Raw genomic sequence first — 12,738 nt, 5'->3', positions numbered from 1 at the left:
AGTTGCGTTTCGACTACAACCGCGCTGAACCGTGCTGGCTGGAAGTGGGTGGACACATTGGGTGGAGTTAGCGAAAGTGGGTGGATGTCACGTGATGTCGTTAGGCGGCGCAAACAGTGACATCAGTGGCCTTTTAAGCGGTAGTCTCACGACCCGGATAGTAAACAATAAACATGGAGGACATGGAGTCGTTAGTGTTGCTGGTCTTGATGCTGTGGCTTGTTGTCACCGACAACGCCAACAGATACTGGCAAGAGCATATAGATGAGGCGAGGCGCATAAGGCTTCAGAAATTCTCGTAATTCGTAATTCTTCTTCTTCCAGGTTTACGGTGTTTACAGATCCCAGCGTGCTTGCGGGGCGTGTGAGGACACTCCTCACCAATCAGTGCACAGGGGAGTGTCTCCTCACGCCCCTAGCCCCACTCGGCTCGGTTTGGCTCGCTTCAGCCCCACTCCAAAACCGTGCGAGTTTTGGGTGCTGAGTAGGGCTGAAGCGAGCCGAGTCGTGCTGTTCTGAGGTAGTCGAAACGCAAACCGTGTCAGGCTGAAGTGAGCTGAAGTGAGCTGAAAAAGGGTAGTGGAAAAGGGCCATATGTGACAAGTGTGTGTCATACATGTATCAGTGCAATTTACAAAACTACCGGCTCAGCAAAATGACAAGTTAAAGTGAAAGATAATACACAGAAACAGAAATATGGACACAGATAACACCAACTACACATTCAATAAGACATAAGAGTTGATCTGTGAGCGTGAGAAACCAAGGATTACACAAAAAGTGTAAAATACACTTATTTCCATTGTGGTCCCATAGGAAAGTTTCAAGATGGCAGGAACAAGGTAAAAAACAGACTAGAAATACCGACAATGGAAATCACTCATGGTGGCACGGTGGTGTAGTGGTTAGCACTGTTGTCTCACAGCAAGAAGGTCCTGGGTTCAAGCCCCGTGGCCGGCGAGGGCCTTTCTGTGTGGAGTTTGCATGTTCTCCCTGTGTCTGTGTGGGTTTCCTCCGGGTGCTCCGGTTTCCCCCACAGTCCAAAGACATGCAGGTTAGGCTAATTGGTGGCTCTAAATTGACCGTAGGTGTGAATGTGAGTGTGAATGGTTGCGTGTCTCTATGTGTCGGCCCTGTGATGACCTGGCGACTTGTCCAGGGTGTACCCCACCTCTCGCCCATAGTCAGCTGGGATAGGCTCCAGCTTGCCCGCGACCCTGCACAGGATAAGCGGTTATGGATAATGGATGGATGGAAGGAAATCACTCATAAGCATATGACTAGGACAAAATTGTTTGCAATCATCATAAATTGCAAATGGGAGAAAGTGGCAACATAAAAATATATATGTAATTAATCTTAAAACCTTGAGGCATCCAAAGCTACTCTGGTCACATTGACAGCTATTTTTGCCAGAATTGTATGCCATACATTTATCGAACAGCAGTCAGCAAACACACCGCAAAAAATTGAAAACTGAATTTGAGGAGAAAATTCCTTAATACTAGTGAAATTATCTTGCTGCATGGACAGATAATTTTACTTGACAAGACATCTTGGAATAAGTTGGTTACAATCTAGAACTAGTTTTAATAATCTCAGAATTGGTGTCTTGTATTCTTCGACTAGGAAATGCTAGATCGTTTCAACTATTTTCAAGATATTCTAACTTGCCAAGATATCATTTTTTGCAGTGTATATGATTAAAATATCGAACAAGAAAAGCTAAACATTTGATTTCTTGTAATTAGTAGGCTACTTGGCAACAGCACATGCACTGGCATTGACATGGTGATTTAGTTTTCATTAACTTTGCTTGTACCACAGCATTATAGAATTATCGAATCTGATCATAAACTCATAAAGTAATAGATTATTTTACTGCAACAACAGCTCTGACAATAGTCCTTGCTGTTATTGCTTCTAATGTAACAACTGCCAATCTTACAGTTTGCAGATGCTATACATAAACTAAGGATGATAATACCTACCTTACCTTGTTCAGGTCTTCAGTCGTCTTCAGCTGATGGCTCTGCCTGCTCACAATTTTTTGCGTTTGTTCAGTACAGTTAACAAGAGGTGACGCCATCTGTTACGATCTAATGCTAGTCTCACACCATCCGAGATGTTGCAATCGTCATCCAAGAGGAGCCGGAGGTCTTGTTCTACGATCTTCAACAGGGATAGCCTGGGACACCCCACGCGTCGAGACCCATGAGTGGGCAACCAGTAGAGGAGACTTAACGGGAACTAGAGCCCTGCACTCCCGCGGGAGTCCCGCGGGACCCGACGCAAAGCAGTGCGGCGCGGGACAAATTTTGAAAGCTCATTGCGGGCACGGGCGGGAGGGGGAGTGCACAATGCGGGCACGGGCGGGATAGGTGATAAGCTGCAGTCCCGCTAACTAAAAACATGTTTAAAATAAAATTTATAAATTATTAATTTATGTCTATCGTATATAATTTGTGGTGGATATTTTATTTGGCATTAATAACATTTTAAGATGCCTAAATTTGCGGATGTGGTCTAATCTCGCATACGTTTCCGATTCCTTACCGCTCTTCCGTGTTTGAGATCTCCGATCATGGCAGAAGAGCAGAGCTCCTCTAGTGAAGCTCACAGTGCTTCAGAAGTAAGTGCTGCTTTAAAAAGAGGTACATTTACCGTTAAAAAGTCAAGAGTATTAGTCCTAAGTATTTAAAAAAGTATTAAAAAGTATTAACTAGTATTAAAAAGGACTGTGTATCGCACAGATTGTTCAATTTAAAGCTAGAAATAGACAGTGTATAATCTGAGGAGCTGGTTGTGGTTGCGCAGCACTTCATATGAGAGGAGAATGAAATCGCGGTTGGAATCATAACGCCACAGACTCGGAAGTGGGAGTGCGAGTGCGCAAAGCGAGAGCTGTCAATCAAAGCGAGAGCTGTCAATCATGAGCGCATGCAGCGCTCAACTTGGAATGTGTCAGCAGAATGTCAGAGTCTAAACAATAAACTTACAATAAATGAAGGATCGGTCAGTGGAGAGCTCAGCTAAGCTCAGCATGTTTAATTCCCCAAGCCAATGACAAGAACTTTCGTGAGAAATAACGCAAACGTCTGCATCATGCGGGATTTGCGGGCGGGAGCGGGACAAAATATGGCAGGCGCGGGCGGGAGCGGGACTGAAAATCATAATTCTTTGCGGGAGCGGGCGGGAGCTGGACTGCACAATGCGGGAGCGGGCGGGAGCGGGACTGAAAATTCTGTCCCACGCAGACCTCTAACGGGAGCCTTTCACTTGGCATTCTAGCTACATGGCCAAAGTAGAGGAGACGTCAATGACTGATGACGGTTGCTAGTGTGGAGCACCCAGTTCTTCTCCTTATCTCACGGTTTGAAACATGGTCGTAAAATCGGACATTCAAAATCCTTCGTAAGCAGTTGTGATGGAATGCATCCAAACGCTGTAGTTGTTGTTGTTGTTTAAGAGCCCATGTTGCACAGCCATAGAGCAGTATCGTGATTACTCCTCACTCATAGATTGTAATTTTGGTGCTCAATGTGATCCCTCTATTCTTCCATATATTATTCAGAGCGTTAAAGGCGCTACAAGCTAGACCAAACCTGGTGTTAATCTCTTTATCAATTGAGTCACCGCTAGAGATCGTGGATCCCAGATAACGCAAGTGATTTACTTGCTTGAGATTTATTCCCTCGACGTCTATATTCAGGTTCTCGGAAAGAGGGTAAGGACGCTGGTTATGGGACCTTCCTATCAGCATGGTCCTTGCCTTGTTTGTGCCAATCTGTAGTCATCTGTAGAATGATAATAAACAGAAGAAAAACGTTTAATAATTGATCTGGTGAAGTTTTTTGTAAGGACACCTTACACGACTAGTATGTCTGTGATGTGGGTGGAATACTGAAGCGCAGCAGGCAGGAACTGATGTTAACACAGACTTTATTTCTGAGACTTTCTTGCTTGCTTTTCAGCTTTACTACTCTCATTTGTTTGCTCACACACACACACACACACACACACACACACACACACACACACACACACACACACACACACACACACACGTGCTCTGATCGGACGAGATCCCTTCTCTTCCCTCTCTCCCTCCTTTTCTATCCTGGATACTAGTCAGTATCCAGGTGTACTGACTTTGCCACTCACCTTCCCTGGCCCCACCCTTCATTCACAAACCGACATGGGTGGCATTATGGCATTATGGGCCGCACGGTGGTGTAGTGGGTTATCACTGTCGCCTCACAGCAAGAAGGTTCCGGGTTTGAACCTCGCGGCCGACGGGGGCCTTTCTGTGTGGTGTTTCCATGTTCTCCCCGTGTCTGTGTGGGTTTCCTCCGGGTGCTCCGGTTTCCCCCACAGTCCAAAGACATGCAGATTCGGTACAATGGGGCCACTGTAATTGGCGCAAGCTGTAGTGGTTTCCCAGCCATAATGTATGTACATATATAGATCTTGTTATGGCAAAACTAATAAATCAAATCACATTTGGCCATGCTCTTGCTGCCACAATGACATATAAAGGAGTATGTACGGTGCCCTCCACCATTATCGGCACCCCTTGTAAAGATTACTAAAATGGGGTTAGAAAAAAATCCAGCTTTTGGTGAAGTAGCGTCATCTCACGCTGAAAAAAAATGAGAAAAATCCAACCTTTCATGGAAATAAATTTACTCAGGAAAAAAAAAGCAAATCCCTCATCAAGAAATAATTATTTTCAACAAAAGCACATATGCCACCATTATTGGCACCCCTGGAAATTATAGTGAACACAGTGTACCTGAAGGATGGACTTCAGACACCTTGGGTTTTGTGCCTCTTCACTCTTCCTCCAGACTCTAGGGCTTTGATTTCCAAATGAAATGCAAAATTTACTTTTATCTGAAAAGAGGACATTGGACCACTGAGCAATAGTCCAGTTCTTTCTCTCCTTAGCCCAAGTAAAACGCTTCTGACATTGCCTCTGGTTCAGGAGTGGCTTGATATTAGGGATGCAACAGTTGTAGTCCCTTTCCTGAAGAGGTCTGTGCGTGGTGGCTCTTGATGCACTGACACCAGCCTCAGTCCACTCCTTGTGAAGCTCTCCCAAGTTCTTGAATTGACTTTTCTTTACAATCCTCTCAAGGCTGCAGTCATCCCTGTTGCTTGTGCACCTTTTCCAGCCAGCCTTTTCAACAATGACCTTCTGTGGCTTACTTTCCTTGTGGAGGGTGTCAATGATCGTCTTCTGGACAACTGTCGAGTCAGCAGTCTTCCCCATGATTGTGGTTGTGTGTAATGAACTAGACCGAGAGATACACGGCATTTATACTATTTTACTCAAACTTGAAATGAAATATTCTTATAGTTTGAGATATGTGGGCCATAATTATCAAAATTAAAATAGAAAAATGCTTGAAACATTTTAGTTTATGTGTCATGAGTCTAGAATATATTACATTTTCACTTTCTGGTATAACTGATATTGAACTTTTTCACAATACTGTAATTGTTTGAGATGCACTACTAACAATGGAAAAATGCAGTGTCCTAAATCCCACCATTCTTGCTTAAAATCACTTACTTCTCATTTACATGAAGTGAAACTGCATTCAGCTTTGTTTTGTTGCCCAAGCTCTCACTTCACTTTTCCTATGGTTATTAGCTCATCCGGCCGACAGGCGATAAGCTTTTGCCATCACGTGTTGTCGTCCGTCCATCGTCCGTTGTCCATCTGGCATCTTCCACATTTCACGAAAATCGCTTCTTCTCTCTCAGTTCTTCACTGATTTTTATTCTTTTTGGCAGGAAGGTAGGTCTGCCTGGGTACATATAGCTTCTACCCATATTTGCATAATTGCAATTAATAATGAAGATATGGAGTAATTAAGCCCTAATGAGCAGTTTCCACACAAATCACTTCTTCTCCCTCAGTTCTTCACCAATTTTGATTCTTTCTGGCATGAAGGTAGGGGTACTCAGGGTGCATATACACTACCGTTCAAAAGTTTGGGGTCACTTTGAAATGTCCTTATTTTTGAAAGAAAAGCACTGTTCTTTTCAATGAAGATCACTTTAAACTAATCAGAAATCCACTCTATACATTGCTAATGTGGTAAATGACTATTCTAGCTGCAAATGTCTGGTTTTTGGTGCAATATCTCCATAGGTGTATAGAGGCCCATTTCCAGCAACTCTCACTCCAGTGTTCTAATGGTACAATGTGTTTGCTCATTGCCTCAGAAGGCTAATGGATGATTAGAAAACCCTTGTACAATCATGTTAGCACAGCTGAAAACAGTTGAGCTCTTTAGAGAAGCTATAAAACTGACCTTCCTTTGAGCAGATTGAGTTTCTGGAGCATCACATTTGTGGGGTCGATTAAATGCTCAAAATGGGCAGAAAAATGTCTTGACTATATTTTCTATTCATTTTACAACTTATGGTGGTAAATAAAAGTGTGACTTTTCATGGAAAACACAAAATTGTCTGGGTGACCCCAAACTTTTGAACGGTAGTGTAACTTTCACCCAGATTTGCTTATTTACAATTATTAATGAAGTTATGGACTAATTAAGCCTTAATGAGCAGTTCAACAAAAATCACTTCTTCTCGGTCAATTCCTCGCCATTTTGGATTCTTTCTGGGAAATAGGTAGGTGTTCCTAGGGTGTATATAGCTTCTATATATAGCTTGTATACAGTGTGCATACAGTGTATATAGCTTGCAACATTTATTGCGCAAGGTGAGTCACTTTAGATTGTCCCTTTTGGACTAGACCCGGGGCCAGAGTGAGCTACACCATCGTTGACGGTCTCGTTGGTAAATCCCTCTCACTGAAATGAATGACTTCAGGATCATGCCAGCGTGAATTCAAAGTTTATACACAGACTTTGCCTGATTACGAACATGGCCGGAAAATCACAGAGGCATCAGGGATGTGATAAAGAAGGCACACATTCTCTGTCAGAAGCAACAGTAAAATGAAACTAAACCAATCCCAGCTCACTGCAAAATAACTGGGTGTCCATTCTGCTACGTTCTGCTTGTCGGCTTTTATTAAACATGTCTTGTCAGATCTGTTAGAGCCTTTGCCAGTGTGTTTTGAGCCAGTCCTTTCTGTGTTAGCTCTCATCCAGTCTATCTGTTTCCATGTCAGCTTTCAATCATCTTTCTAGAAGACGTCTAAGAAAGATTTAATACTATAGCCTTTAATACTGTACTCTCTTTTTTAAACTTCATGTACAAACAACTGTTTCCTAAAAGTAACAATAGCAGTTAAAAAGCAAACACATGCGAGCTGGCACCATCACAAATACTTGGGAAAGGAAAATGAATAGACATCTCCTTCAAAGCCCTTTCTCGGAGGCTTTGTGGTACAGCTTTTGGTGCGCTTTGTGCTGAATCGAGCTTTGTGCTGGTCGAGCTGTTTTGTGAATCAAGCTTGATCACACAAAGTGTGAGCAGTGTACATGTGTTCTGATTCGGTGCAGTATACTCATATCCATCCATTATCTGTAGCCGCTTAAGGCCAATTTATGCTGACAACCCAGTCCTCGCAGATAGCGTCGCAGACAGTGTCTGCGTAGCCCCCCACCTTCGCAGACGCTCTGCGCGCACCTCCCAAAAATTGTGACCACCGCAGAAGCCTCGCAGACAGCGTCGCAGACAAGAGGGCTCTGATTGGTCCACTCTACATCCGCTGTACACGCACTTCCGCTTCCCTACTTTCCCGGTTTGGTTTGTTTTCACTACCGCCATTTTTAAAAACACGAGCGAAGATGGAGCAGCACGAAGAGCGGTTGATCAAGGAAGTGAGGAAGTACGTACATCTATACGACTCCAGTTCTAGTCATTATAAGTAACCGGATGATAAACACTCCACTAACCACACCCACCAACTACTCCTAGCGATTTTGCGACTTCGCGCCCCCTTGCGTTGTGGCAGTGAATAACATCGCGCACGCCTATTACTCCCCGCTCAACGATAAATTACAACTGTCTGCGAAAAGCTATCTGCGAAAGCCTTGTCGCAAGAGCATGCAGAGGCCTTTATCCTGTACAGGGTCGCAGGCAAGCTGGAGCCTATCCCGGCTGACTATGGGTGAGAGGCGGGGTACACCCTGGACAAGTTATCGCAGGGCTGACACAGAGACAAACAACCATTCAGACTCACATTCACACCTACGGTCAATTTAGCACTACCAATTAGCCTAACCTGCATGTCTTTGGACTGTGGGGGAAACCGGAGCACCCGGAGGAAACCCACGCAGACACGGGGAGAACATGCAAACGCCACACAGAAAGGCCCTTGTTGGCTGCTGAGCTCGAACCTAGAACCTTCTTGCTGTGAGGCGACAGTGCTAACCACTGCACCACCGTGCCGCCCGTTATACTTGATAATTCTTAACGTTAAAGTAATTTCTCTTCATTTGTGACCTGTTTCCGAAAAAACAAATGTAAATTCTTAACTGGATGTCCCTTTCCTTTTTGTAGGATATTCATACTGAAGGTAACTGCTTTGCTCTTGTAAAGCTGTTTCTGGACAGCTTGTACAAATAGAAGGTATACTTCAGGCAGGTTAATTATTCAAGCCTTCGAGTGCAGGTGCTGGTTTAGCCTGACGTCAGTTTGAGTCTGAAACAAGAATTCTACTCAAAATATCTCACAATTTTCACTGAGATGATGAATAAAATAGTTTTTTAGAATGCCAACTTACTTCCCAGCAAAGATCTTTGGCTAAACAAACAAAACCCCAAAATAAATTCCTTTATACCGACAGATAATAACCATACAAAAGTGTTCACTTGTTCATATATGTACGTGTACACTTTGTACAGATTTTACTTGCAAAGACAATCAATGTCCTTGGGCGCTGACATCTAACTCTCTCTAAAGTTCAAATATCGTGCTCTGAGTACAGATTACACAAGACAATCCAAGATTGTGACATCAGTTACACAATACATGACTTACCGAGGCTAGTGGATCTAGTAGATGCATCACTTCTAAGCTGTTGTAAACGAGATAAGATAAGATAAAATACATAAGATAAGCCTTTATTGCCACATGCACAACGAAACTGTACATGCTTTTAAGTGCATATTAAGTGCATATTAAGAATATTAGTAAACCACAAACACACATTTAAAACACAATCACGCTGTAGCAAACCCCTGATGTGGGTGGAGTACAGAAGCATGGCAGGTGGGACCTGAAGTTCTTACAAACATTTTTTTTTTTTTTTAAAGAGATATATATACAGCTTTTCAGCCTCACTCCCACACACGCGCGCGCACACACACATGCATTCTGGTCAGGAGAGTCCCTTTTCTCTGCTCTCCCCCTCCTTTTATGCTTCGTCCCTGTAACAAACACACACACACATTAATTGACAGCAGGTGGAATGACTTATCCACTTACCTTCCCTGACCCTGCCCTCAATTCACAAACTGACGCTTGGCCACGCCCCCGCTGCCACACACGCATTTTAAAAAACCACATACGTTTAAAAATAAACACAATCAATACTAAAATAGGAGCAACAACACTAAAGTTGCAGCAAATTATAGTGTCTGTGGAAGTATATATTGCACAGTAATTATACATATGTTATTTACCAGCTGGGAGGTCCGTATTGTGAAATACTGTGACTAAGGTCTTGAAAGTACTGACTGGGCCGAGGTCACGGTATTTTACCATACGGACCGACCTTTAGCTGGTAAATAATATATTTATTTTTTCTTTACCAAATTCTAACAGAAAACGAGAGCGCCCGAAAGGGAAAACCGAGCCAAGCCGCCATTTTGAATCCTCATTCACGGCTGTAATGCAAATGGCTTCCTCCTCGGTATACAAGTGCACTTCCATGGCAGGAAAGAAACTACATTTTGCCGCCTATGTAGTCTCCTATTTATACAAAATTGAGTCATTCAGGATTCAGCCATGTTTTTGCTCAGCGTTAGCAACAGTTACAGGTTTTTAGCTTTCTCCTGAAATGTTTTCTTTTATTTCTTCTTCCTCAGGGTAGTAAAACTCGCTTTCGCTGTGAACACTGTCGTTATCGCTATCCATGCTGTAAAATTAATGCTGTTCTCCTGAGAAATGTGAAAATAAATGTTGACAAAAATTGCTACTATGTTTGTTGTTGTTGTTGTGAACGAGCGAGTCGCCAGAGGTCTGTAACCGGGGTCCATATCATAGGATACGGACCTGCTCGCCAGCCAATCAGAGCGCAGGATTTGATGGAAACCGGACCGCGAAAAAAATAAATATATATTATTTACCAGCTGGGAGGTCTGTATCGTGAAATACTGTGACCTCGGTCTTGAAAATACTGATCGAGGCCTCTGGGCCGAGGTCAGTATTCAAGGCCAAGGTCACGGTATTTCACCATACGGACCGACCTTAAGCTGGTAAATAATATATTTATTTTTTCTTTACCAAATTCTAAGAGAAAACGAGAGCGCCCGAAAGGGAAAACTGAGCCGAGCCGCCATTTTGAATCCTCATTCACGGCTGTAATGCAAATGGCTTCCTCCTCAGTATACAAGTGCACTTCCATGGCAGGGAAAAAAACTACATTTTGCCACCTATGTAGTCCCCTATTTATACAAAACTGAGTCATTCAGGATTCAGCCATGTTTTTGCTCAGTGTTAGCAAGTTAGAGGTTTTTAGCTTTCTCCTGAAATGTTTTCTTTTATTTCTTCTTCCTCAGGGTAGTAAAACTCGCTTTCACTGTAAAGACTGTCGTTATCGCTGTCTATGCTGTAAAATTAATGCTATTTTGAATCCTCATTCACGGCTGTAATGCAAATGGCTTCCTCCTCGCTATACAAGTGCACTTCCATGGCAGGAAAACAACTACATTTTGCCGCCTATGTAGTCCCCTATTTATACAAAATTGAGTCATTCAGGATTCAGCCATGTTTTTGCTCAGCGCTATAGCAACAGTTAGAGGTTTTTAGCTTTCTCCTGAAATGTTTTACTTTTATTTCTTCTTCCTCAGGGTAGTAAAACTCGCTTTCACTGTGAAGACTGTCGTTATCGCTATCCATGATGTAAAATTAATGCTATTATGCTGAGAAATGCTGGCAAAAATTTATAACATTTTTGATAAAAATCTTATAAATAGATCTTATAAAAAACATAAATGTTGACAAAAATTGCTACTATGTTTGTTGTTGTTGTGAATGAGCGAGTCGCCAGAGGTCTATAACTAGGGTCCGTAACTGGGGTCCGTACTGTAGAATACGGACCTGCTTGCCAGCCAATCAGAGCGCAGGATTTGATGAAAACTGCACCGCGAAAAAAAATAAATTAGTATATTACACAGATTAACTGATGTTCAGAGTCCTCATGGTCCACGGGAAAACAAACTGTTTTTAAGTCTGTTTGTCCTGCTTTCGATGCTCCTGTATCTCCTGCCAGAGGGCAGCAGGCTAATCAGGTGGTGTCCAGGGTGGTAGTGGTCACTTGCAATATTCCTGGCTCTGGAGAGGCAGCGAGAGCTGGCGGTGCCTTCCAGGAAGGTCAGAGGGCAGCCGATGAGCTTCTCAGCAGTCTTAATAACCACCCTCTGCAAGGTTCTCCTGTCTGCAGCTGAGCAGCTGGTGTACCACGCAGTGATGCAGTACGCCAGCACGCTCTCGATACTGGAGTGGTAGAAGGACACCAGCAGCTTCTCTTCCAGTCTGTTCCTTTTGAGCACTCTCAAGAAGTGGAGTCGCTGCTGGGCCTTTTTCACCACCGCTGTCGTGGTGCACGAGTGTCAAGCGTTTCGGTGTAAAAATAAGCCTGATCATTGAAGCAGTGAATAGACACACACACACACACACACATACACACACATACACACAAGTAAACAGTGAGCAGACTCACACCCAGCCTTTGGGAGCCTTTTGCTGCCTATAAACTCCATTGCCGACTACTCAGGTGTTGTTGTTTGTTTGTTTGTTTGTTTGTTTGTTTGTTTGTTTGTTTGTTTGTTTGTTCGTTAATGCCCTTCACATCTGTACCTGCTTGCTGGGTCGACTCCACTTCCCAGAATTAATAGCAGCCTTCAAATATGACTGCCTCAGGCTACAGCATCCATCCTGCACTATAGGTTCACAGTCCCCTAAGTTCGAATCACATGCACGTGTTCACAATCACAGCTCACTTATTTAAGAACTCTGTTCACAGTTTGTGTTTGTGAAGTAAATACTCACTCTCTCCTGCCTGACTTTACCAAGTGTTCAGTAACGGCGTTGAAAACACAAGCTTGGAACAGCCTCCATACATGGCTGCTCCGGACTACAACACCCAAGAATTTTGAAACAAAAAATAAGACAACGATGACCCTGTACTGCTGCACACCTTAAAGTGCATATCACGGGTAAATTCCGGAGCAAGATCAATGTAATTTTCCTATTTTATATTAAACTTTGGTCAAATATCTGTCACATTTTGCATTTTGTGCAATTTTTTTACCTTGTGCAATACCAGAAAAATTCAGTTGAAATCAAGCCATTTGAGGTGAATTGGTCCGCCTCTGAAAAAACTTGCCATTTGGATTTCCCGGCAAACATTGATTTTCGTGACGTCGCGTGCAGGACGCTTCCCTCTGAATCCTACATCAGCACTGGTTTGTTTATGAGAAAACGACCTGGTGGTTGTCTGCAAATTTCTTGAACGTTATCACGTAATTATTAAAATGGTTAACAGATGTATCGTAGGAGGGTGTAGCAACACCAATCTTGATG

The 12,738-nt window shown here is 43.2% G+C and overlaps 1 protein-coding gene across 4 annotated transcripts in view; it reads left to right on the top strand.

Moving 5' to 3' along the window:
• Positions 1-12,738, top strand: part of dnmt3bb.1 (DNA (cytosine-5-)-methyltransferase 3 beta, duplicate b.1) — a 129,789-nt gene that overhangs the window by 61,056 nt on the left and 55,995 nt on the right. The window lies entirely within an intron of this gene.

This window comes from Neoarius graeffei, chromosome 13, assembly GCF_027579695.1.
Source record: "Neoarius graeffei isolate fNeoGra1 chromosome 13, fNeoGra1.pri, whole genome shotgun sequence".
In the NCBI taxonomy this organism is placed as follows: Eukaryota; Metazoa; Chordata; class Actinopteri; order Siluriformes; family Ariidae; genus Neoarius; species Neoarius graeffei.
Note: the sequence above shows the minus strand (reverse complement) of the source record. Positions and strands in the feature narration are given on the sequence as shown.